General features: G+C 47.6%; 1 long non-coding RNA gene across 1 annotated transcript in view; it reads left to right on the forward strand.

The window, feature by feature from the left end:
- The window catches only part of LOC107054341, a 30142-nt gene extending 7983 nt beyond the window's left edge, over window positions 1–22159 (forward strand). The window contains exons 3-4 of the long non-coding RNA XR_005839274.2: window positions 11586–11734; window positions 19155–22159. This is a non-coding gene — a long non-coding RNA (uncharacterized LOC107054341). The remainder of the gene's footprint in view (window positions 1–11585; window positions 11735–19154) is intronic.
- The last annotated feature ends 2113 nt before the right edge of the window (window positions 22160–24272 follow it).

Raw genomic sequence — 24272 nt, forward strand, 5'->3', positions numbered from 1 at the left:
AACATGACTCATTCTCCTTTAATTATAACATTCAATCTCAAAAATGGGACAGACGTTGAGTGCATGTGGGAATACTGAGTGGATGAAACCTTTCTTAAGGGTCCTGTACAGACATTGGGCTACAGGATGAAGCAATATTGGGCCTTTCTTTGGGTGCGCTTCTGGTTGTCTGAGGTGCAGGTATGAGGATGCTTCTGAACCAAGGATTCTCAGGTATTTGTGTGGAAACATTGCAGTCCTCTGGGCAGCAGATATTCAGCCCCACTGGGCTTTCAGTGAGGTAACAAGTTCTGCTCAACTGCTCATGTATGCTCACCCTCACTGGTCCTTGTCTTGCTTCATGCTTGCAGTCCTCCCTGGGAATGCTGGTTGAGCAGAGACATTGTTCACTGGTACCTTCAGAAGCCTGCAGCAGAGGACCACTGTTATTTCTGCCTTCCCTGGCTGACGTCAGGGAGGAGAAGCATGGAATTGCTCCAGAAGTTGGTCACCACCTCCCTGCATCAATGGCTGCTGGAAGGGAGAATAGGCAAAGCACTGCCGATTGTCTTCATCCTCATAATCCACTACAGGCAGTGGTTGAAACGCAGGCAGCGTTGTTCTGCCAGGAGCCAGCCAGCTCTGTCACTAGTGCAGCTTTTGGTTGTTGCTAAAGCCCCAGGCGCCTCATGGTGCAGTTTGGATGGAGGGCTGTAGCAATGGGTTTGAGTGTGAGTGAAAGAAGTGTCTCCACCGGAATACCAGAAATGAATTGTCTTGAACTGATGTTAGTTAGCTGCTGAGTGATGGGTGTGCACCCAGGGCACATCCACTTGGTGGGGAAGGGCACTGCTGTGGTAGTGCAAGGTGGGAGGTGGGGGGCGAGGTAGGCAGCATCGCAAGCTGGGCCAGGCTGTGGGTTGGATGTGCTGGCTTTAAAGCATACTGTTTGGATTGTGAAGGGAAAACAATAGTTTTTGTAAGCTGTCTCACAGACACGAAAGGGTGGAGACAATTAATTAACTTTTCTAGCCCCATTGGCCAAGCGTGGCTGATGGGGCTGCAGAAGGCTGCTTTGATCCAAGCCAGCATGAGCACTATGCTGGCTGGGTGGAAGCCGAGAGCTGTGCTGGCATGCTAGAGTGCCTGAGATGAGAGATGGCTTCTCCTCGAAGACGGGATCAATAATCAGTGAAAATTAAAGATGTGAAAATAAATAATGTTAAAATAATTACTACATGCTTTTTCATACTCTGGTTACCACGAGGACAGGACTAAGCCAATACGGGATGTGCCCAGCTCCTACCACATCTGCCCTGGGGCGATGGACACAGGCCCCAAGCTAGCCCCTCCACCCAGTGACAAGTGTTGAGGAATGCTCTTAAGGTGGAGAAGCAGGAGATAACATAGTAGTTGTGACTAGGATCCCTGGAATGATGCTCCTGGGAGCTTTGCTTGTTGCTGTATTGTACAACGCTGACAAGTCTGCAAGTTTCATTGTAGCTTGAGACTTCGGTGTAAATCAAATCATTACATCCAGCTGCTTAATTGCTATTTGAGGATGAGAGCTGGGAAATCAGATGGGTGAAATGGTCAAGTCTGGGCTATCCTGAGAGAGTCCACCTGCTTCAAAATAGAGCTGCTGTTTGCTGAGACTCTTGGGATTTGGTAAGGCTTGGAAAAGAGAAAGCTTTACTTAAGCCCTCTGGCCTTGTACTTTCTCCTGGCTGTCCTGGACTGAGTTCCCAAGGAATCAGGAAGGGACCTGGGTAGAACAAAATCCATTTTAGTCCAAAAGGAGGCACAGGGTGAAGTTGCAGAGGCAGGTGGCTGACAGGCAGGTTTCTGTGTTGCTTTCCCTTCCCAGAGCGTGGAATAACTCTTGAGTGCTGGGACAGCATCTTCTCTTTTGGTGGCCGAAACTGCAGAACAGCAGTCTAATTGTGTGGGAGATCTTGCAGCAGGGCTTTGTTCCCTTGTGTCATGAGGGGAAGCATCAGAACCTTGTGAGCTATGGTTTTCCCTTGGAGTTGCTTCAGCTCTGTTAAGTTTTCCAAGCATGATTCCCAGACTTGGGGACAGGTTGCCAGCCCTGTGCTAGGGGGCTGCTGGGGCTGGCAGAAGCAGTAAACTGGCTGATGCTATGAAGTTCTGGGAGTGATATAGACCAGCACAGGCTTTGGGATAGTTGTAGGGCACAAGCTGTGGTATTTGGATGAGTGAAAGACCCCCAGCTTGTTAGCACGTTTCTTTTCGTGCTGCCTGTTCCCTCCATGCATGTGATTCCTAATGGATCTCAGCATCCTACCTATGAGATGGACAGACAGACAAAGTCAGTGCTGGCTTGACAGTAGCCAGGCTTTGGCCTGATGCAGTTATGGTCAGCCACAGGGAGCTTGCTAGGACTGGGACACAGATGCTCACGAAAGAGTCTGATAATAGCAGCATTTTCTTTGTAACCTCAGCCCTGATGCAGCAGCATGTTACGCAGAGGACAGGGGAACTAGAAGGGTGAGGCTGGATGGAGGAGCAGCATCTTTCAATGCAAAGAAACAGGACACAGGCAATTTGTTTTCATTCTGTTTCACCGCAGACTGCTTTCCACATCTGCAAAAAGATTTCGGAGCAGGGTCTTCCCCTTGTTTCTGTGTTTCTGTTCTCATAGAACCAGGTCGGGCTGTAAATCCTCCATCCCCTGCATTTGGTTTGGTGGCTCTGTCAGATTGCAGGTACCTAGAGAAGGAAATCCTTGCCCAAAGGCTTCGCTACCTCCAAGCCTCTCCAAGAAACATTTGGCAAGTGCTTCACCTCTGTGCTTCTGCTGCCTCCCTGCACTCCCAGCCCAGAAGCACCTCCACAGACTGCAACATCTGCTATATTTAGCTTATCAGCTCCAAAATGCACATTGGCCTCATCACATGCTTAGCACTGCTGACTGTGTAACATACATGAATATTAAGTAACTTGCTAATATTGGATCTGTCATGGGCTGATGGGATTGGGGCTCCTTCTTTCCATTTAGGTCACCTAGTGCACTAGGTTGGATATTTAGATGAGATGCTGCCCCAAACTGATACCAGGTGCTTGCCCATCACCCTCAGAAATAGAGGGAATACTGTGGAACTGGAAACCCAACTCCAGAGCTAGATTTTGGGGGTCTCTTTTTTTTTTTTTTTCAGAGTGGAGCTCAGGGCTGGGGAAGGAAAGAGGCTGGGCTGCCCGATGGGTCAAGTAACGTTGCGGGTCTGGCAGTTCCTGTCAGATCACTTCCCGTCAGATCACTGTAAATCCAGCCCCGCTTGCATTTTTCGTCTGATTTAAATAGCATGAATGAATCTTTGCCAGCAGGGAAGCTGTGTTTGACTGGGGACGTATTAAGATGATCTGAACACAAGAGCTGATAGTTTCAAGTAACTGTAACTTAACTTTGCCATATAAAGCATTATTGTCCTCCCACAGCAGTCCCCTGTCTGGGAGAGCACAGCTGCTGGGGAAATAAATGCTCCTCTTCAATTTTTTTTTCTTTCTTTTCTCTTTCATTCTATTTTTTTTTCTTTCCTCTTTCATTCTCTTTTCTTTCTTTCATTCTTTCTCTCCTGTTGTTTGTTTAAAAATGGGGACCCTGCACTGGTTTTCTGGCATTGGTCATGATGGTATGGTTGGTGGGATGTGGACCCTGAGCTCTCAGAGGGTGCTGGGGCTCAGGGCTCTGTGGGGTAAACTCCCTTTAATCCTGGGAATTGCATCCCAAGCAGAACCACTTATAAGTGTGGATTTAGTTCCGATCCGGGCCAAATCCTGGCTCTATTGAAGTTGAATGGGAACTTTAGCTGCTGGTTTCAGAGGGATCAGGGCTGGGTGCTGAGCACATCTGCCCTGCCAACCTCAGCAGCCAGTTCCCCATGGGATGGAAGATTTCTGGAACGGTTAAGTTGTCAGTGGGTACACTGGCTGACCTTTCTTCCCCCCACCTCAAGACCAACCCAGGCTTTGCTCCAATTCAGCCCCCATAAAGCCTCACTGAGCAACAGCCACTTCTGGTCCTTCAGCTCCTTCTTGAAACCATCTCATGTCACAGAAACAGCCTGTTGCTGTGTGCAGCCAGGGTGAATGCCAGCTTCCACTGGCGCCTGCTTTGGATGTGGAAGCAAATGGCTCTGGGACGACTTTCCATCTTGAGTGGGAAAGCACTGCCATCAGTGACATCATACCAGGGCTGCTTCTCATCCACAGTTTCATAGAGCTGGGAAAAACACTTCCACACAGATTGAGCTGCCTCTCTCTGCTTATGAAATGGGTTTAAAAAAAAAAAAAAGTCTGAATTCCCAAAAGGATAAACTCAAAGCTCAATTTGTAACTGGGAGCAGATTCCCCACTCAAAAAAAAAAAAAAAAAATAGTGTTTGAAATCTTGTTTTTAAAGTTCTTGCTTCAGGCTGAGGCTGACGATTAAAGCAGGGGGCTGTGTGACAATGCTCCAGCCCTGCAGGTGCTGCTGGTCCCCAGGTGCTTGGAGCTATGGGCTGCTGCTCAGACCTGCCTGGAGGCCACAATACCCAGGTTGTGCAGCCAAGTTGGTTTTCAGGCAGTGTAGGCTGTTTTATGTAGATAAGGAAATGGTAAGGAAATATATAGATGTATATACATGCACACTATTCTCTTAAAAAAAAAAACAAAAACAAAAACAACAACAACAAAAAAAGTACTATTTTCCTGAATTCCTCACCTGCTCATGTAATTGGAGTCTCAGTTTAGCTGGTTTTGGGCGCACTCAGAAATCCCCAGGGATTTTTTTCTGGCTGGGCTGAAATGCTCTTCCTGCTTGTAGCCAGCCTACCATGAAAACGCTCTTTTTTTTTTAGTTGCATTTATTTATTTGTCCAAACACACAGCAGCCAAAATGTGTATTTGTGTATGTGTGCTCTAACATCTTCCAAAAGCCACTCCTTCCACCCCTGCAAAATAGTTTGAGGATTATACAAGAGCAATAAATATCTGGCCAAGGGGAATGGTCTGGATTGAATGAATGGAAGTTGTGAATGGAGACAGCCGTGGCGGTGCTGGTCTCACCCAATGTGAGACCAGAAGAGCAGAGGCAATGCCCCTCTGTCCCAAGGGAGAGGCAAAGGCAACAAGTACCCAGCTTAGGAATGTCCCTCGCTCAGGCAAGAGGCATCAAGCCATATCCAAGTCCTTGTGCAGGCTTGGATTGAAGTGTGGGTTTGTGCTCGATAGTTCATCCCAAAATCCACGCTTACCTAAAATGGGATTGGAAAGGGGAAGCACTGATTTGTAATCCATGATGAGAACTAACTGTGCTGTTCATCAGGGCTTTCAGCTTCATCACAGAATGTTTGTCTAATTCATAAGAAATTATATTGCTTGGGACTGAAATAGTGTCACTTTATTGTAAATTCCTAGAGAAAGCCTCAGGGACTGTGTTCCTCCTTAAAGCTGGTTAAGGTGCTAGTAAAATCCTACATGTGTAGGTATGTTTCCTGACATGGTCTCAGGAGCTAGCAAAGTATTTTTATTTTTTTTTATTATTTTTCAAGCATCTTCTCTACAAGCTACACAAACTTCTGCAGGAGAATGTTTTTGCCATTTATATTGAGCAGCTGCTTTTTAAAGGACTAGAAATAAAAACTGAAATCCAGGAATAATTAAATCATCTGGTTTTGCAATCAATCCAAAACTAAAAGTTTTTTTTGGAGAAATGTCTCTTTGAAGCGTTTTAATGGCTATGCACTGACTCTTCTAATTCCCAGAGCAGCTACAAATCACTTGCTATTTGGGCAAGAAGACATGCCCAACTGAGCTGGGCACTGAGTTCATAGAATCATAGAATGGCCTGGGTTGAAAAGGACCATAATGATCATCGAGTTCCAACCCCCCCCCCACTATGTGCAGGATCACCAACCAGCAGACCAGGCTGCCCAGAGCCACATCCAGCCTGGCCCTGAATGCCTCCAGGGACGGGGCATCCACAGCCTCCTTGGGCAACCTGTTCAGTGCGTCACCACCCTCTGGGTGAAAAACTTCTTCCAAATATCCAATCTAAACCTTCCCTGTCTCGGTTTAAAACCATTTCCCCTTGTCCTATCACTATCCACCCTTGTAAACAGCCATTCCCCCTCCTGTTTATATGCTCCCTTCAAGTACTGGAAGGCCACAATGAGGTCTCCTCGGAGCCTTCTCTTCTCCAAGCTAAACAATCCCAGTTCCCTCAACCTTTCCTCACAGGAGAGGTGCTCCAGACCTCTGATCATCTTAGTGGTCCTCCTCTGGACCCACTCCAAGAGCTCTACATCCTTCCTGTACTGGGGGCCCCAGGCCTGGACACAGTACTCCAGATGGGGCCTCACAAGGGCACAATCACCTCCCTCTCCCTGCTGGCCACCCCATTTTTAATGCAGCCCAGAACACAGTTGGCCTTCCGGGCTGCAAGCGCACACTGCAGGCTCATGCAGCTTCTCATCTACCAGCACCCCCAAGTCTTTCTCTGCAGGGCTGCTCTCAAGGAGATCTTCCCCTATTTGTATAAATACCTGGGATTGCCCCAGCCCAAGTGCAGCACCCTGCACTTGGCCTTGTTGAACCTCATTAAATTCTCATGGGCCCACTTCTCCAGCCTGTCCAGGTCCCTCTGGATGGCTTCCCTTCCTTCCAACATATCGGCTGCACCACTCAGCTTGGTGTCATCCGCAAACTTGCTGAGGGTGCACTCGATACCATCTGTGTCATTGATGAAGATGCTGAAGAACACCAATCCCAAGACCGGCCTCTACCCTGACACAGAACCATTGATCACAACCCTTTGGCTGCATCCAGCCAGCCAGTTCCTAATCCACTGAACAGTCCATCCATCAAATCCACACTTCTCCAATTTAGAAAGAAGGATGTGTTGAGGGACCATGTCAAAGGCCTTGCAGAAGTCCAGGTAGATGACATCCACCACCCTACCCTGTCCACTGAAGCTGTCACTCCATCATAGAAGGCTATCAGATTGGTCAGGCACGATCTGCCCTTGGTGAAGCCATGCTGGCTGTCTCGGATCACCTCTTTATCCTGTATGTGCCTTAACATAGCTTCTAGGAGGATCTGCTCCATGATCTTCCCAGGCATAGAGGTGCAGCTCACCAGCCTGTAGCTCTGCAGGTCTTCCTTCCTCCCTTTCTTAAAAATGGGAGTAACATTTCCCTTTTTCCAGTCACCGGGAACTTCACCAGATAGTCATGATTTTTAAATACGATGGAGTTCCCATCAGCAGAAGTGTCCTGGTGGTGAATGGGTTGTCCTTCAGCCCAATATTGTGTTCTCAGGCAGGGAAATGGCAGTGGGCGATGGGATAATGTCCAAGGGGTGTCATTGCTTGCTAGCGATTCAGCTGCTATTAGCACACCTGTTTTATCATGCCACAGCAAGGGACTCCATGTATGGCTTTCTCCTCCTGCCATTCTTCCCACAAGTAGTAGAATGCCCCAAAAGCTGCTTTGCATCCGCTATGTCATTTTCTCCTTGGTCTTTTTTTTTTTTTTTTTTTTTTTTGGAACGCTTGGATTTTCTGCATAAAACGATTATAATGATGGGAAATGGTTTTGACAGAAGATTCAGCCCTTTGTGTTGCATGCTCTCAGCACTGAGTCAGAAACTGTTAGAAGACCCAAATATTTACATATATACCCAAATATACCCAAATATATATTTACATACTCCTCATCTGCCTCCATTGTGGGTGCTGGAGAGATGCGAAAGAACTTGCTTAACAGCCAGTGGGAAACTTTGTTCTGGAGGCGGTACCGTGAACTTTCTTCTTGATATTCTTGCCCAGGACAATAGAAAGGGAGTCTCCAAGCTTGACAGAAGTTGAATGATTTAGATTTTCAAGCCACAGCTGCTGTGACTCATGCTGCAAACAGCCCAGTGTGGGGCTCCATGGACCATGCAGCCCTGGTGTCTTACATCTCTCTTAGCTCCCATCTTTGCTTCAGCACATTTGCATCTCCACTGTGGACTGCTGGTGTGCCAGGACTCCACCACTCTTTGACCCAATTTTCCTGCCCTACTTTTCTCTCTGCTGCCTGTTATTAGAGGCAAATCTCAAACAACGAACCCATGTGGGAGCTCAGGCTGGCTGGGAAAGACCTTAGTAAAGGACTCAAATCCACAAGAATCAGGGCAGTGATACCTGAGCATCAGCGTGAGTCTTTGCCTTCTCAACTCAGTGTCCTTTGGCATGTACCAGACCATGATTCCAAGATGTTTGAAGTCGTGTGTTGCTTCTGTAAGTCTTGACCTGCCCATCCAAAGCCAGAGATGCCAGAAAAAACTCATGTTATCTTTTATGGGGGGGCAGAACTGGGGGCTGGGTCTGCTCGCATCTCCATAAGTAGAGGTGGATCAGGCTGCCAACATAACATTGTTCTTCTTCTCCAGTAGAGATGCATGATCAGAGAAACTAGGCCAAAACATGGAGTTTTACCCACTTTGTCTCCTGAGAAATCTCACAAGCTGCCTGCTCCCATCTTGTACATCTCCTAGAGGCAAGCATGCCTGGGTTTCTCTCCATATACCTTGATCCCAAGATGGAGTTTTTCCTATTGGAAGCATTGCATGGAAACAGCCTGGGAATCTGTTTGCTGCTCTAAAGGACTTTAAAGTCTGGTGTCCTAGGCTGACCCTGGAAAATACCTCTTAGCCTGGGACTAGATGCAGGACAGAAGGTAGGGCTCCTAGGACACAGTGATACAACTAAGGCAACTTGTTCCATGAGCAGTGGAAACCAGCAAAGCTGTGTTTCCTGTGGCTTTTTGTCATGGGGCAGAGTTGCTGGAGGGCTCTTGCTGGCTGATAAAAGCTGAACAGGGTCAGGCAAACTGGGGAGAATAGAAGGATGTCACTAGGGTATAGAGAGGGAAAATTAGAAGGGCAAAAGCCCAGCAAGAACTTAATCTATCTGCCATTGTTACAGTTAATAAAAAATGTTTTAATAAATATATTAACACCAAGAGGAGGGCTGAGGAGATTCACCATCCTTTATTGGATGCAGAGGGGAACATTATCACTGAGAATGAGGAAAAGACTGAGGTTCACAATGCCTTCTTTACATCTGTGTTCAATAGTGAGGCTCTGAATATCCTCAGGGTACTCAGATCCCTGAGCCTGGAAGGCAGGGATGGGGAGAATAATAACTCTTAAGCACTCAATTCAAGAGGCAAAAGTTAGGGACCTGCTGCTCCACCTGGACTGTCACAAATCCATGGAGCCAGATGGGAACCACCTGAGGGTGGAGGGAGGATGGATGAGAGGAATTGTGGTGGCTTTGAGGCTGCTTCGTGTTACTGGGAGGGCAGACTTAAGCTCTGTGCTTTGCAGGAAGCCTGGAAGGGGATGACTCAGGCCAACATGATTGCTTCCTGAGAGTACAACAAGACGTTTTCCAGGGACTTGGATGCCCCATCCCTGGATGCATTCAAGGCCAGTCAGGATATGGCTCTAGGCAGCCTGGTCTGGTGGTTTGCGACCCTGCACATAGCAGGGGGGTTGAAACTTGATGATCATTGTGGTCCTTTTCAACCCAGGCCATTCTATAACTGATTCTATGGTACCGTGGGACATGACAGAGGTGATTGCCAAGCTGCTTTCCATCATTTAGCAGCAGTCATGGCCAACCAGAGAGGTCCCAGACCACCAGAGACTTGTCAGTGTGCCAGCCCATCTACAAGAAGGGTCAGAAGGAGAATCCAGGGAACCACAGGCCTGTCAGCCTGACCTTGGTATTGGAGCAGATCATCAGCATGTGCAGGACAACCAGGAGCTCAGGCCAAGCCAGCATGGGTTTGTGAAAGGTAGGTCCTGCTTGACCAACCTGATCTCCTTCTATGATTGAGTAACTTGGCTGGTGGATGGGGAAAGGGCTGTGGATGTGATCTTCCTAGACTTCAGCAAAGCCTTTGACTCTGTCTCCCACAATATTTTCCTGGAGAAGCTGGCAGCCCATGGCTTGTACAGGTACACTCTGTTGTGTGAGAAACTGACCGGAGGGCCAGGCCCAGACAGTGGTGGTGAATAGAGTTAAATCCAGCTGGTGAATGGTCACAGGTGGTGTTCCCCAGGGGTTGGTGTTGGGGCCTGTCCGGTTTAATTGATGACCTACACACGGGGATTGAGTGCACCCTCAATAAGTTTGCAGATGACACCAAGTCTGGGAGAAGTGTTGATCTGCCTGTGGGTAGGAAGGCCCTTCAGAGAAGTCTGGACTGGCTGGATTGATGGGCTGAGGACAATTGTATAAGCTTCAGTAAGACCAAGTGTTGGGTCACACACTTCGGCCACAACACCCTCAGGCAACGCTATTGGCTTGGGGCAGAGTAGATGGAAGACTGTGTAGAAGAAATGGACCTGGGGGTGTTGGTCAGCACTCAACGGAACGTGAGCCAGAAATGTGCCCAGGTGGCCAAGGGCATCCTGACTTGTATTAGAAACAGGGCAGCCAGCAGAAGCAGGGAGGTGATTATCTAGCTGTACTCAGCTCTGGTGGGGCCGTACCCAGAATACTGTATTCAGTTTTGAGTCCCCTCACTGCAAGAAAGACATTGAGACCTGGGAGGGTGTTCAGAGAAGCTGAACAAAGCTGATGAGGAGTCTGTCTGGAGCACAGGCCTTATGAAGAGCAGCTGAAGGAATGAGGCTAGGTTTCAAAGTAAACCCACAAGGACGTGTTTGATCTGCCAAGGAGGACGAAGCTACTGTGTCATCTCATGCAGGTGGCAGTGAGTATACCAGTGTCTCCTCACTCCCATCATGTGGTGGTGCGGAGAAAGTCTGCCAGAAACCATCCTGCTACAGGAGAAGTGGTAACCCTGTTCTTGTCTCCACCTGCCTAGGAAGGAGACAGCACTGTCCATGCCTCCCTCCCTGATCTCCTGAGCTTAGGGAACCGTGACACTTGTGGCTTTGCTGACATACTGGATAGCTTGTCCTGTGTTGTAAGGGGTGAGAGGAATTGTGGTGGCTATGCGGCTGCTTCGTGTTACTGGGAGGGCAGACTTAAGCTGGGTGCTCTGCAGGAAGCCTGGAAGGGGATGACTCAGGCCAACATGACTCCTTACTGTGAGCGCAACCAGACGTTATCCAAGGTGCTTTGCAAAATTAATGGGGAAAAATGAGAGGTTGTTAAGGTAAAGGGAATTAGGTTGGCAGATGACTGCACCATCTATGTGCAACCTCATCTAAGCATATTTATATAAATCATGTGAAACTCAAATTAGAATTTCATCCATCTGCTCTGCAGCAAGTCACTGTTCTACTGGCAAAGCAAGCCAAGAAAATGCTCTTAAATCTGTAAAATCTGCCTCTAGCTGAGGAAACTTCATACCCCAGTCTGAGATCTGGTGGGGAGGCTGAGGTGCTGCATGTTCCAGAGGGTTTTGGGGCAGATGAGTTTTCAAGTAGAAGAGCTGTGGGAATGTCCAGGCATTACTCTCAGGGCCATAGCAACTGGGGCAGAATGCATGGGAGAAAAAGAGCTCAGAAACCAAGACTCAGCCACATTCATTTGGGCAACAGAGGTTTGTATTTACTGACCACATAACTATTTCTGACCAGGATGGTGTCTGATAGACAGGAGGAGAGCAGGCATTCTTCGCTAACCATGCTGTCCTGCCCGGCTCTTGCTTCTCCCTGAAGATATTCACTAAAGGCTGCAGTGCCCAAACACCAGGGTGACCTTGTGCTGACTTAGCACATTGAAGAAGGTAGGAAAATGCCTTCTGTTGTCTCTTCACATCTTCCCATGTTTCCTACTTGTAACATCTGACTCTTACTGGACTTTTTTATCCTTTCCTTCTCAGAAAGGGTCTGACACAGTCTCGTTTGCTTTAGAGGTGGCCAGTAAAGTGCTTGGGGGGAGCTCCTTGGCACCTCGAAGCATTGCACCACAGGCAAAAGTGGCCACACTTCTGTCTGCCCTCATGCATGGTCACCATCACGGAGCACACTGCTTGTACAAATATCCTGCTGGTTTCCAGGCCTGCGAGTCAAAGCTTTTGCAAAACTTAAGCAGTTCACAGCCTAAAATACATCCCTAGGCATGGGGAGTGGTGGGAGGGAGGATACAAAGATGGAGACCATGCAAGGTCACAGGAGAGCAGTGCCTTGTGGAGAGGAATCCAGCGAGATGGATGCTAGGCCTGCTTCTGAAGCAGAGATTTCTAGGAAGTCTGTCTGCACACATGGGTGGTCTCTGAAAGTGGTGACTCACCAAGCAATCTTTTGGCCCGGCTTTCTTGACATTTGCTGCTTTTCCTGTCATTAAAAACAAGATCCCATCTTCCCCCTGTCTCCCTGCATTGAGGATTTCAGCAAACAGTTTGGAGGCAAATAAGTGAAGATGACACAGCAGAGAAAGTTGGTCAAGTCTGTAAAAGGTAGAGCTAGATCTAAATACAGCATAGCCTTGTTGGTAAGAAGAGCAGCGTATGTGTCTAAGTGGTTGGACTGCTGTGTGCTCTGTTAGGTTTCCTTAACATCTAGTGTGCCTATTTCTTTCCTTTTTGGCAAAGCAGCCCAAAGCCCTATGCCCCCTTTGGCTCAGGTGTCAGGTGGAGGCAGATGTGTCTGGATGGGATGCTCAGTAGGAAACCATGAGGCAGTGGTCACACCTGCCTCACTAGAAGGAAGTCCCCTGTGCTAAAGAGTGGATGTTTTCTGATGCGTGGGGCATGCTCTTTGTGGGGAGGGACAGGTAGGGGAAGCCCTGGGGGTTTGGTAGCAGATTTGCCAGCTCTTGACTTCATCCACAGCAGGGCTGGCCCTGTGGGATTGTTGGCTTCTCATCTGTCCTTGCAGGTGGAGCTATCTTACTGTTGGGTGGGTGACAGGGTACAAAGAGCTCCTGGGCTTGTGGAACAGAGGGCTGAAACACAACTGGGGGCTCCGCACGCCAAACTGCTCCAGGCTGGCTTCTCCATCAGGAGACATGGATATAAAAAGAGGCAGTGAGCTGCTTTGATTATTCTTGGGAGATGTTCAGAAATATAATACCCTCGAGCACTTCACAGGCTGTTTGGCAGAGAGGAGAGTGCAAAGGCACAGCCTGCGACTTGGACATGCTGCAGTGTCCCCAGGCTGTAATGTGTAGTAGGTTTGTGAGTGCCTGAGTAGTCCTGCACATCACAGTGATGCTGGCTACCTTGGGCTAACACCAGCTTGCTTTCAGGGGCTTCTGCCCAGTGAAGACTGGGGTGAGGTTCATAGAATGGAATCACAGAATGGAATCACAGAATGGCTTGGGTTGAAAAGGACCACAATGATCATCAAGTTTCAACCCCCCCTGCTATGTGCAGGGTCACCAACCACCAGACCAGGTTGCTCAGAGCCACATCCAGCCTGGCCTTGAATGCCTCCAGGGATGGGGCATCCACAACCTCCTTGGGCAACCTGTTCAGTGCATCACCACCCTCTGTGTGAAAAACTTCCTCCTAACGTCTAACCTAAACCTCCCCTGTCTCAGTTAAACCTCCCCTGTCTCAGTTAATGAAGTGGCCAGCCTGCACTGGAAGAGGCTGTTGGAGCTACCTGCAGAGTGGTCCTTGAATAAAGAGGCAGAGGACAGTGCCTGAGCTTCTCTGCCTGCAACCACAGAAAACAGGTGGGAAATGATCCTGGCTTGGTCATCTACTTCTGAGCTCATTACTGATGCCAAGCATGGGAGAAAAGAAGAAAAAAAGAAAAAAAAAAGGAAAAAAAAAAGGAAAAAATAGAAAAAAAGAGATAAAACTGTAGTTCAAGAGCCTTGATCATCTGAAATAGAGATGCTTGAAGTGTTTGTGTAAGATGTCTCAAATGCCCTTTGGAAGCCTGGTCTGGCTGTGCACCAGGATGTGTTTATCTCCAAAAGGGCTGAGATTTAATTTTATTTTAAGGTGTAGAAACAGTTTATAAAACTGGAACCTTCTGTTATGCAAAACTGCTGCTAGCTTCATGGTTTTACTTAATTCATTTTATATACACAGACCTTTAATTCAATTTATCTCATTTCTCCCCCATTTCCTCTGTGCAACACCAGCCTGTTTGTGTCTGGGCGACTGGCAACATGTGTCTCAAGTTCCAGCCAAGCATGCATGAAAATGCAGTTGCAATTTGCTGCAAACCAGGTTTTAAGATGGAAACAAATAATTAGAAGCACACAAATTAGTGCATGTCTGACAACAGGTTGAGCTCTGTACACATTTATACAAAGTTGGTGATCACAGGATGAGAGTGATTAAATCCAGAGGCAGCAGCTGAATATTGGTTGTAGCAGGCCAGGTGGAAAAAGTGTTGGGAAGGAGCAAACCTGGGCAGATTTCACAAGGGCTGCACTCCAAGAATTGAGATAAAACTGTAACACTTCAGGGACTTTCCGTAAAACGCTGTATTTCAAGATTTGATGCCTTAGCTGCGCTTGTTCGAAATGCATGCGTGAGCACTTCCAGTGACAAGACAGACACGATTTCTTGGGCACCACCAATCCCATATAGTCTCCACCAGTGTAGAAGTGCTCTCTGTGGTTTCCTGCCCTTGGCATTGGTTGTTTTTCACACTTCTAGGCTCAGATAGCGTGGGATCCCAGCCCTCCGATGCCCCTTGATGAACAGCAGCTCACCTGGGTGGCTTTCCTGCAGCAACTGGCACCAAAGTGATTAAATGCTCTTCTCGTTGAGTGCCTGCTTCTCTTTGTGTATATGTAAGCAAGTGAGGCACAGAAGCAACATAGATTGTTCTTCTGCATTCACTGTGATAACAATTGCCTTGGATACATATGCTCTACTGTACATTTTTTAGGAGCACCAGCAGGAAGACTGCTCAGAGAGGAGGAAACCCAGCCAGTGTGGTGCCAGCACTGCCCCTTCCTCAGGCTCTCTTGGGGATTGAATGTAGGGATGTTTCTGTGCCTATTTGAGCAGAGGGAAGGATCCTCTGAAGGAAAAATCCCATCTCTTGGTCTCCAGAGAAGCCCTGTGGCTGAATGGCTCAGCCTGTGCTGCACACCTGGAGTTTGGGCAGGGGCTTATAGGTCCCAGAATTGTGCCTGAATCATACAAGAGTCCTTCACCCTGCCAGTGATGCTTCAACTGGCCCGATTTTAGGCAAAAATAGTCTTTTCCTATTCCTTGATGCCACTTTATCTCAAAAAAAGTTTATCTTTAAAACATTTTTCACATCGCTGGGATGGAACGAGAGGTACCCTGCTGGTGTTAGTGTCAGGAGGAGAAAGCAGGTAGGTCTGGGCAGAGGAGAACAGTAATGAAGAGGGACTCCCCTGCAGCCCCTCTAAGCACTCCCAGCCTCATCGCTCTTTCTACTGCTGCATCCCAGAGTGCTTGAGGGCTGGCAACGATGGTGCTAACCCCCAAGGCTCAGCTTTCAACAGTCAGAAGGATCAGAAGCATGAGATTTGCAGCACAACATTCCAAGAGAGTTTCTTCTGAAACAGAAAATGTTGGAGGGGTGGAGAAGGGTGATTCTTTGTATTATACATCCTGAGCTGCTTTTACTTTATCTGGTTGGAAGCCCCGTGTTGTTTTTTTTCTTGTCTTTTTTTTTTTTTCTTTTTTTTCCTTTTTTTTTTTTAATTGGTTGGTTGGTTTTAATGTGAAAACAGAGATTTGAGGGGTTGGTAAGCAGAGGCTTGGCCATTGAAACTGACAGCCTTGGGCTATGCCTGTCTGCAGTTGTCAGATGTTTGACATCTGGTTGCTTTAGAGACAGATAGCAGAGTGGAGCACTTTAATCCTTCACCTAAGCTAAAAAAAAAAAAAAATTAGAATGGAGAAAAATATACAAAATAGGCCATGACAACAGAGTCTGTCAGCATCTGAGATCCGCTCCTAATTAACAGCAGTTCCCGTCCCAGAAATCATACCGTTCAGCAAAAGTTAATCATCTTTGCTCATACATACAATGCTCTTCAAGAGGGAATGAGTCACCCTCATTGAAATGTCTAATGTTATGAAATCCAGTGTGACTGATGTAATAGACCCAGCTAAGCTCTCCAAATTGGCTGGGAGCACCAACAGAAATGCTCAGCCTGTGTGTAAGTTGACTTCATTGAATTTTTTGTGTTTGTACCCTGGCTGAGTTTAGCCTTTTGTAACTAAAACAAACTCACAGGGAACAGCCAAAGAAGGAGTTGGGTGAACCTGTGATGAGGGGCAGTGGCAGAGGGACAGGCAGAGGCCAAGAGCAGTGGTACCACCAAGCCTAGCAATCCTCCCGGCCTGGAGCTGTCTGTTCCCACCTTTGGGACAGAATGGTAGCACTTGAATCCCAGCATTCTACATATGTAAGCATTCACAAGCCTGGGTATTTATGCTCCATTTCATGGTTCAAAGAGGCTGAATTCAGAGTTTAGATCCTGCCCAGATATCAGCTGCTCCCTCTTAATTTAAGTACTATCACCTGCAAATGTTTCCTTCAAGCACTGGGTGCTATTTGCTTGGCGTCCTTTGTTTAAATGTCACTGTATGAATCGCTGAACGTGATTTAAATATTTAAAATCATGTGCCACAAATCTAATTCTATTTTGAAATACCAAGCCAGACTTGTAGCTGATGCAACCAATAACAACTCCGCCCAGCACCCCAGGTTCCTGTCCCAGTTCTTTAATGATTAGCATTTCCAATACCTTCCACTCAACAAATCTGGGCTCTGAGATTTCTTTTTCAGTGCACTACCACTCTGCCAATAGCTTTTACTAGGCCTGAATATCCATAGTTTCCAAGGAAATAATGTTCCCCTTGGGAAATGCCACTGTCACCCAAGACAGTCCTTTCCTAACTTGCACAAGAAAAGCTTGGCTCCATGGAAGTCATAATTTCTCCAGCTCCTGGCAACAGCCTACTCTGACGAGCTGTGCTTCCACCAGGGCTCCCTTCCACATCCCTGCGACCACCTGGCTTGTGGGGCTTTATGCTCATGCCTCCAAATGCCATCTCCCACAGGTCTCCTATTATAAGGTCCAAGCTGCCTTCTAATTGTGCAGCCTGCAACTCCCCAGAACATTTCTTTTGCCACATGCCCTCTCTGCTCCTTTCCATCCAGGGATGATTCTTGCTTCTGCTCCCCATAACGTGCTTAAAAGTTGCCTGGTCACTTCTCTCTCTGCCTGCTCTTGCCTTGCTGTTCAGACCAGAAGTTAAGAAACGGTGACAACAGGCACAACACATCTGTGCAGCAATAGCACGATTTGCTTGCAGGATCTGGTAGGCAAATTGCCAATGGTAATGCTGGTGGAAGCTGGACTTGTACCTTATGAGTGTCACAGCTATTTCTTGCCAATGCTTAGGTCAAGCTGTGTGATATTGGCGAGTATCCTTCTTCTAAGGATAGGAAAGGGGGAAGGGTCCTGCTCAGGACTGGGCCAGTGGGAAGAGTCCAGGCTTGTGGGACGTGGCCTGATTTTCTCTGTGCTGATCATGTTCTTGCAGGTCATATATGTGTATCCAAGAGCTGTGAGTGTGCCCAGGAGTGTGCCCAGGCTGGACTAGTGACCAGAAGGGACAGCTGGGTTTGTTCACAGAATATTGCCTTTTGGATAAGTGCACTGTGGAAGGGAGAAGGAGAGAAGTTTTCCCAAGAGACATTTTGTATTCAAACTATTATTATTTTTGTTTTCCTGGAAACTAATTTTATGGGCTAAAACAGAGCTGGATTCAGCTGAGCACTAGCATTAACAACACTGTGAGGAAAACAGAGAACTCATTTTCCAGTGCTCTGAAAGGGGAACCAGCCCCTTGCTCATGAAAAACTTCTTGGAAATGGCTTCTTAGGTTTTGTTCAGTCTTGTTTATTCACAATGAGGAGAAACAAACTCAGGAAATAAAGCATCTTCAGGGATATCTTGCAAAGCTTTGCAATGAGAAGACAGGCAGTGAGCCGTAAGTGAGGACAGGAGGCTATGTCTGACCAACAGTAGGCACCAAAAACCATCCAAACCAGAACAACTATTTCACTGGAATGAAAGGCTGTGAAAAACAGTTGACTTTAACACCACACACACAGAGAAGGGGCAGAATCATGCAGGCTTCTTCCACAGTATCTCTGCATCAAACAAGGATTTAATCGGAGCACTTTACGGTTTCATCCATAGGCAGAGGTGTGGTGCACCAGCACATTCCTGGGTGCAATGCCAATCTTGTTAGAGCGTACAACCCCAATAGCTCTGCCAAAGCCACCAGGGCTGCTTTGGCTGCAACCCATGCAGGAACACACTGAGGAGCCGTGGCTGCCCAGCTGTGCCAGGGAAGAGGTCCTGCCCCCGTATTTGGTCACCCTGCTTGAAATCAAACCCAGCAAGGCAGTGAGAAGGCAGCAGATCCCAAGTGCTGCTCAGCCAGTCTGGCCAAGTCAGGGTTTTCCCATACATCTGTTCCCCTTGCTCCAGGCCTGCATCCTGGCAGCAGCCTGGGAGGGATGAGCAATCAAATCTCACCCCATCAGCAAGGGTGGGGAAAAGTTGGGGAAGCAAAGCCAGGAGCCCGAGCTCATTTACAAAAGTTCCTGATGAGTGATGAAGCCACTTTCACAATTGTTTCCAGTAAAAAACCTGCACCAGAAAGCTTGCCACTTAGCCTCCTTGAAAATAAATATTTCTCTGCAGGAAATTGCTTCTTGCAAACAGCCAGGATGCCTGGGAGAAACCGCCAAGGAACTGACGTGTGTGGAGGGTGGGTGGTCATGTATGCCTAAGCCTGTAGAGCTGGGAGGTGGTGGGGATACAAATGGGAGAGAGAGGAGGCACTTGGAGAGCACCATGGGGTCTTTCGGTTGTTCCTCTCTGCCTGCCTGCCTGCTTACTAAGAGCAGCCTTCTCCTATCATACAAAATGAGGAATCATTAGAAATGAGGTACACAGACATATATAAAATTACATGTTGTGTATTTTGTGCCCATCTGGTTGAATTGGAGGCTGTCCTCCTGGCTGGAGGACTATCTCATCTTTCTTCCTTTCTCTGCTGGGTTTTATAGGAAGTCTTGGGGACATCCCAAGCTGTCATTTAGCCACTTGTCCCCAGAAGCAGTGTGAAAAAAAGCTGGGCTAATATTTCCTGGATAAATTAGATTTTGGCTCTGCAGATTGGATTTTTTTCATTTTTACTTTTATTAAATTTTTTTATTATTTTTTGCAAACAGGCAGAAGCAAACCCTTCTCTGCAAAAATGTGGAGGTTTCCTCAAACTGAAGCTGGAGCCAGGCTCTTCTTGGGTGCCCAGTGAAAGGGCAAGAGGCAATGAGAACAAATTGAAAACACTTCTTCTCTTTTAGGGTAGACCAACATCATCAGGTTGCCCAGAGAGGGTGTGGAGTCTCCATGCTCAGAGATATTGGTATACTCAACTGGGATGAGGTCCTGCTCTAGAAGACCTCACTATGATGCTCTCCAGAGGGACCTCCAGCCTCAGTCTGTAACCACTGGCAGTCGTTTATAGAAAAACTGAGTTCTTGGAGTCTTGTTTTTTGCTGTGAAAGCATTTAAAGTGAAGATAACGTCAACTTCTCCCATAGGCTGCAGCACTCTGTACAGCTTTGCTTTTCCATGGCAGTCGCCAAGCTTCTAGTTGTACCTGGAGAGACATGCACGGTGGGCAAGGCAAGAACCAGCCCAAGGGGAAGGCTCCTACCCTCAGCCTCCTTTGGAAGGCCAAAATCTGGGCACAGATTTTCACTGGAGCTCTTCAGGTGGTTTCTTAACCTTGAAGATGCTTTCCATGTCTGATGAGGGGCAAAGTTGATGACAAAAAAAGAGTCAGGTGGATGACAGGGATGGAGAGCCACGGGGATCAAGTGTAATCTGCAAAAGGAGGAACACCAGTAGAGACTGCACAGTGTGAAGACACTGGGAGGCTGCATGTGCTCTGCCTGCACCTCCTCTTAAACAGGAGGGGTTGGGTACCTTCCTTCTGCAGACTTTGCAGTGGGGCTGTGCAAGGAACAGGGAAATCTCTTCCCACTTCCAAGAGAGATGCCTTCAAATTCACAGGCACTGCTGCACAGGGGTGGCTTTGCTGCAGAAAGCAGAGCACAGCATGTCCTCCCGCTTAGTGCCTGTGGGTGAGGTGCTTTACCAGGCCCAAGTCATTTGACATTGTTCTAGTGGGTGTCTGAAGCTAATGAATCCAGATTAGGTAGTGCGGAGGCTGGGGAGCTAGATTTCTGCTGAATATACATAAAGGCAAATATGAATTCTAAAACTTTAAGGGAGTATTTCTACCCTGGCTCAGTGCTAATGGTTGATAAAAATAGTCACAAATTAGTGCAGGAATAGGAAGAAAATTCGGGCTTTATCTTTTTTTTTTTTTTTTAAACTGCTAAAACCGGACATCTATTTTTCTACCAGGAGTTAATTTCTTACATGCAATAATAAAGCATGGAGTAAACTATCAACATGTGCCCTTCCCTGGCAGAATAACTCCCACCTCAATTAAGTAAATAGGAGGAGGAACTGAAGTTAAATTAAAAAAAAAAAAAATCCTTTGTATTGAAAAAAATAAAGGTGATTAAATCAGAAATTCAGCTCCGCAAGGAGGATGTGAGCATCAGGTTAACCCTTCTGTCTGGTTCCCTAGCACCTGAGTGCTTGCAGAGGTAACGAGGAGGCAACTCGCTCTACTCTACAGATGGGAAAACTGCAGTACAGAAAACAGCAATTTCACTGAATGTCACAGAGCAAAGCAGAAGTCACCCTGGTGATTCAGATGACTTCTGAGCCAATTCCCAGCTGAAATACAGCCCACACAATGCTGCTTGGAGCACTCATGGTTGAACTGCCAAGGAGGAGCATCCTCTCTGGGTACTGATGGATGTGTGGCCACAGGCAGGTGAGGGCACTTGCTGAAAGGAGCCCAGTAGCTTTATGAATTAATATCTGGACAGTGAATAATACCTGGTACGTGATATTAGATGTTGAAACCAGCAGACTGAGCAATGAGAAGATGAGCCCTTGGGAGATTTAGCAGATACAGCCCAGAGCTGCTGGGTGCAGAGCTGACTTAACGTATGAGACTGGAACGAAAACCCTTTTAGGGTGCAATGCTGTTGAAAAAGTACATACTAAAAAGAAAAGAAAAACAAAAACAAAGAAAGATGTGTTTTTCAGAAGTTCATTTTTAAGAATAAAATGTTACTTAACTGACCCGCTTCTGACTGCTTTAGTCTTCAAATGTTTAGAAATCCTATCCCACACCTAAGCTGCATACAATCATAGAATCATAGATTCATTAAGGTTGAAAAAGGCCACTAAGATCATCTGGTCCAACTGCCAACCTATCACTACCATCCACACTCATGTCACTCAGTGCCATATCTACACCAAACTTGAAAACCTTCAGGGATGGTGACTTCACCACTTCACTGGGCAGAGTGTTCCAATATCTTGCCACTCTTTTTGATAAGAAGTTCTTCCTAATGTCCAAACTGAATCTTCTCTGGCATAACTTGAGGCCATTCCCTCTCATCCTATTGCTAATTACATGGGAGAAGAGGCTGAACCCCACCTCATCACAAACCTCCCTTCAGGGATCTGTAGAGAGCAATGAGGTCTCCCATGAGCCGCCTCAGTTGCTCCTCATAAGATTTGTGCTCCAGACCCCTCCCCAGCTTCTTTGCCCTTCTCTGAACACGCTCCAGGGCCTCAATGTCTTTCTTGGGGTGAGGGACCCAAACCTGAACACAGCACTTGAGGTGTGACCTCACCAGTGCTGAGTACAGAGGGACGACCACCTCCCTGCTCCTGCTGGCTACACTATTTCTGATACAAGCCAGGATGCCATTGGCTTTCTCGGCCCTGGAGGGCCTCTCTAATTTTCCCTCTGCATATCCTGGTGATGTCTCTGTATTCCTCACAACTTGCCTAAGCCTTCTTCCAAAGATCACAAACTCTTTTTCCCAGAGTCTCAGCAAAAGTACCCTGTTCATCCACACTGGTCATTTTCCCTACCAGTTCATCTTACAGCACAGGGGAACAGCCTGCTGCTGTGCCTCTAAGACTTCCTTCTTGAGGGGTGTCCAGCCTTCCTGGACCCCTTTGCCCTTTAGGACTGAATACCAAGGGACCCTCCCTCCCAGGGTCTTGAACAATTCAAAGTCTGCCCTCCAGAAACCCAAGGCAGCTTTTTTTTTTTTTTTTTTTTTTTTTTTTTTTTTTTTTTTGCTAACTCCTCTCCTGACCTCACCAAGAACTGAGAACTCTACCATTTTGTGGTCACTTTGCCCAAGAAAGCTTCCAGCCTCCAAATCTCCCACCAGTCCTTCTCTGTTCCCAAACAGCAGGTCTAGCAGTGCACCTCCCCTGGTAGGCTCCCTCTGCCAGAAACTCTAGAAACCTCCCAGATTACTTCCTCTCCGCTGTATTGTATTTCCAGCAAATGTCAGGTAAGCTGAAGTCCCCCATGACTACAAGCTGGCAATTTTGTGACATCTGTCAGCTGCTTTTGGAAGGCTTCATCTATCTCTCCATCCTGGACAGACAGATGATATAAACTTCCCATCATGGCTGGGAAGTTTATAACAGACTCCCAGTAGAATGTAAGACTTGTTGGCCCTTCCCTTCATCCTTACCCATAAGGACTCAACATTATCATTCCCAGCACTGAGCCCTACAACACAAAAACACTCCCTAATGCCACTGCCCCTCCTTCCTTGCCTATCCATTCTAAAGAGCTTATAGCCCTCCACTGCAGCAGTACAGTCATGAGAGTTGTCCTACCATGTTTCAGCGATAGCATTTAAGTCATAGAGTCATAGAATCATAGAATCGTTAAGGTTGAAAAAGACCCACAGGATCATCCAGTCCAACCATTTGCACTTCACCAATAGTTCTCGCTAAACCATGTCCCTCAACACAACATCCAAACGCTCTTTGAACACCACCAGGCTCGGTGACTCTACCACCTCTCTGGGCAGCCCATTCCAGTGCCTGACCACCCTTTCAGAGAAGTAGTATTTCCTAATGTCCAGCCTGAATCTTCCCTGGCGCAGCTTGAAGCCATCCCCTCTAGTCCTATCACTGTTACATGAGAGAAGAGGCTGACCCCCAGCTCACTACAGCCTCCCTTCAGGTAGTTATAGAGAGCAATAAGGTCTCCCCTGGGCCTCCTCTTCTCCAGACTGAACAATCCCAGCTCCTTCAGCTGCTCCGCATAAGGCTGTGCTCCAGACCCCTCACCAGCTTTGTTGCCCTCCTCTGGACACGCTCCAGGGCCTCGATGTCTTTCTTACAGTGAGGGGCCCAAAACTGGACACAGTACTCGAGGTGCGGCCTCACCAGTGCTGAGTACAGGGGGACAATTACTTCCCTTTTCCTGCTGGCCACACTATTTCTGATACAAGCCAGGATGCCATTGGCCTTCTTGGCCACCTGGGCACAGTCACAGTTTTCTTGTCACACAGTGGCTTCCAGCTCCTCCTGCCTGTTGCCCATGCTATACGCATTGTTGTAGATGCAATTCAGCTGGGCTGTCGATCTCACCCCAACCCTGGCATTCTTGCCCCAGGCTCAACTATAAAGTCCGGCTTGATAGCCTAGAGTCTTCTCCCCATGAACTCATTGCTGCAAGCCCAAACTACCAGAAGTGTACAATAATTAGAGGGCTGCACCAAACCACGGAGATTCTGTGTGATGTTCCTGACCCAGGCCCCAGAGACGTAGCAGACTGCCTTGTGGGTAGGAACTGGTCAGCATATTGAGCCCTCCGTTCCCCTTAGAAAGAGTCAGCTATGACAATCACGTTTCTTTTGTTCCTGACAGTCTTGAGGCAAGGGAGTGGCTGACTCACCCTCGACAGCCCTCTGCATGGACTTTCTTCAGCATCCTCACTTACCTGTCCTTCAAGTCAGGGAGCCTCATACCTATTGTGCAAGGGCACCTGGGAAGGAGCAATAGGCTGGGAGGGGTTTGCCAGCCACCCAAAGCAGGAACCTGGCCTCCACTCCTCCCTGCAGCTAGAGCCTTGAGACCCCTCATGGTGCTTTGGGTGCTGGACTCTGCATTACTCATTATAGGTTCCCTTCGTTGTCATTCCCTGCAGGCATCTTCTGCAGAGCCTTCTTCCCTTTCCTCTGACTTTGGCTACTCCCTTGGCACAACATCATGGCTGTCCCACTGCTGAAAGCAATGCCCACTGCAGGGCTATGTCAAGCCTGGAAAGAGTCTTAGGTAGACATCTAACAATGCTGTTACCCGTTTCGCCATAACTCTTGGTGATGGTCTGTGTTTCTAAAATGTGAGACAAAGACCCAGGTGGAAAGGAGCAT

This window comes from Gallus gallus, chromosome 12, assembly GCF_016699485.2.
Source record: "Gallus gallus isolate bGalGal1 chromosome 12, bGalGal1.mat.broiler.GRCg7b, whole genome shotgun sequence".
In the NCBI taxonomy this organism is placed as follows: Eukaryota; Metazoa; Chordata; class Aves; order Galliformes; family Phasianidae; genus Gallus; species Gallus gallus.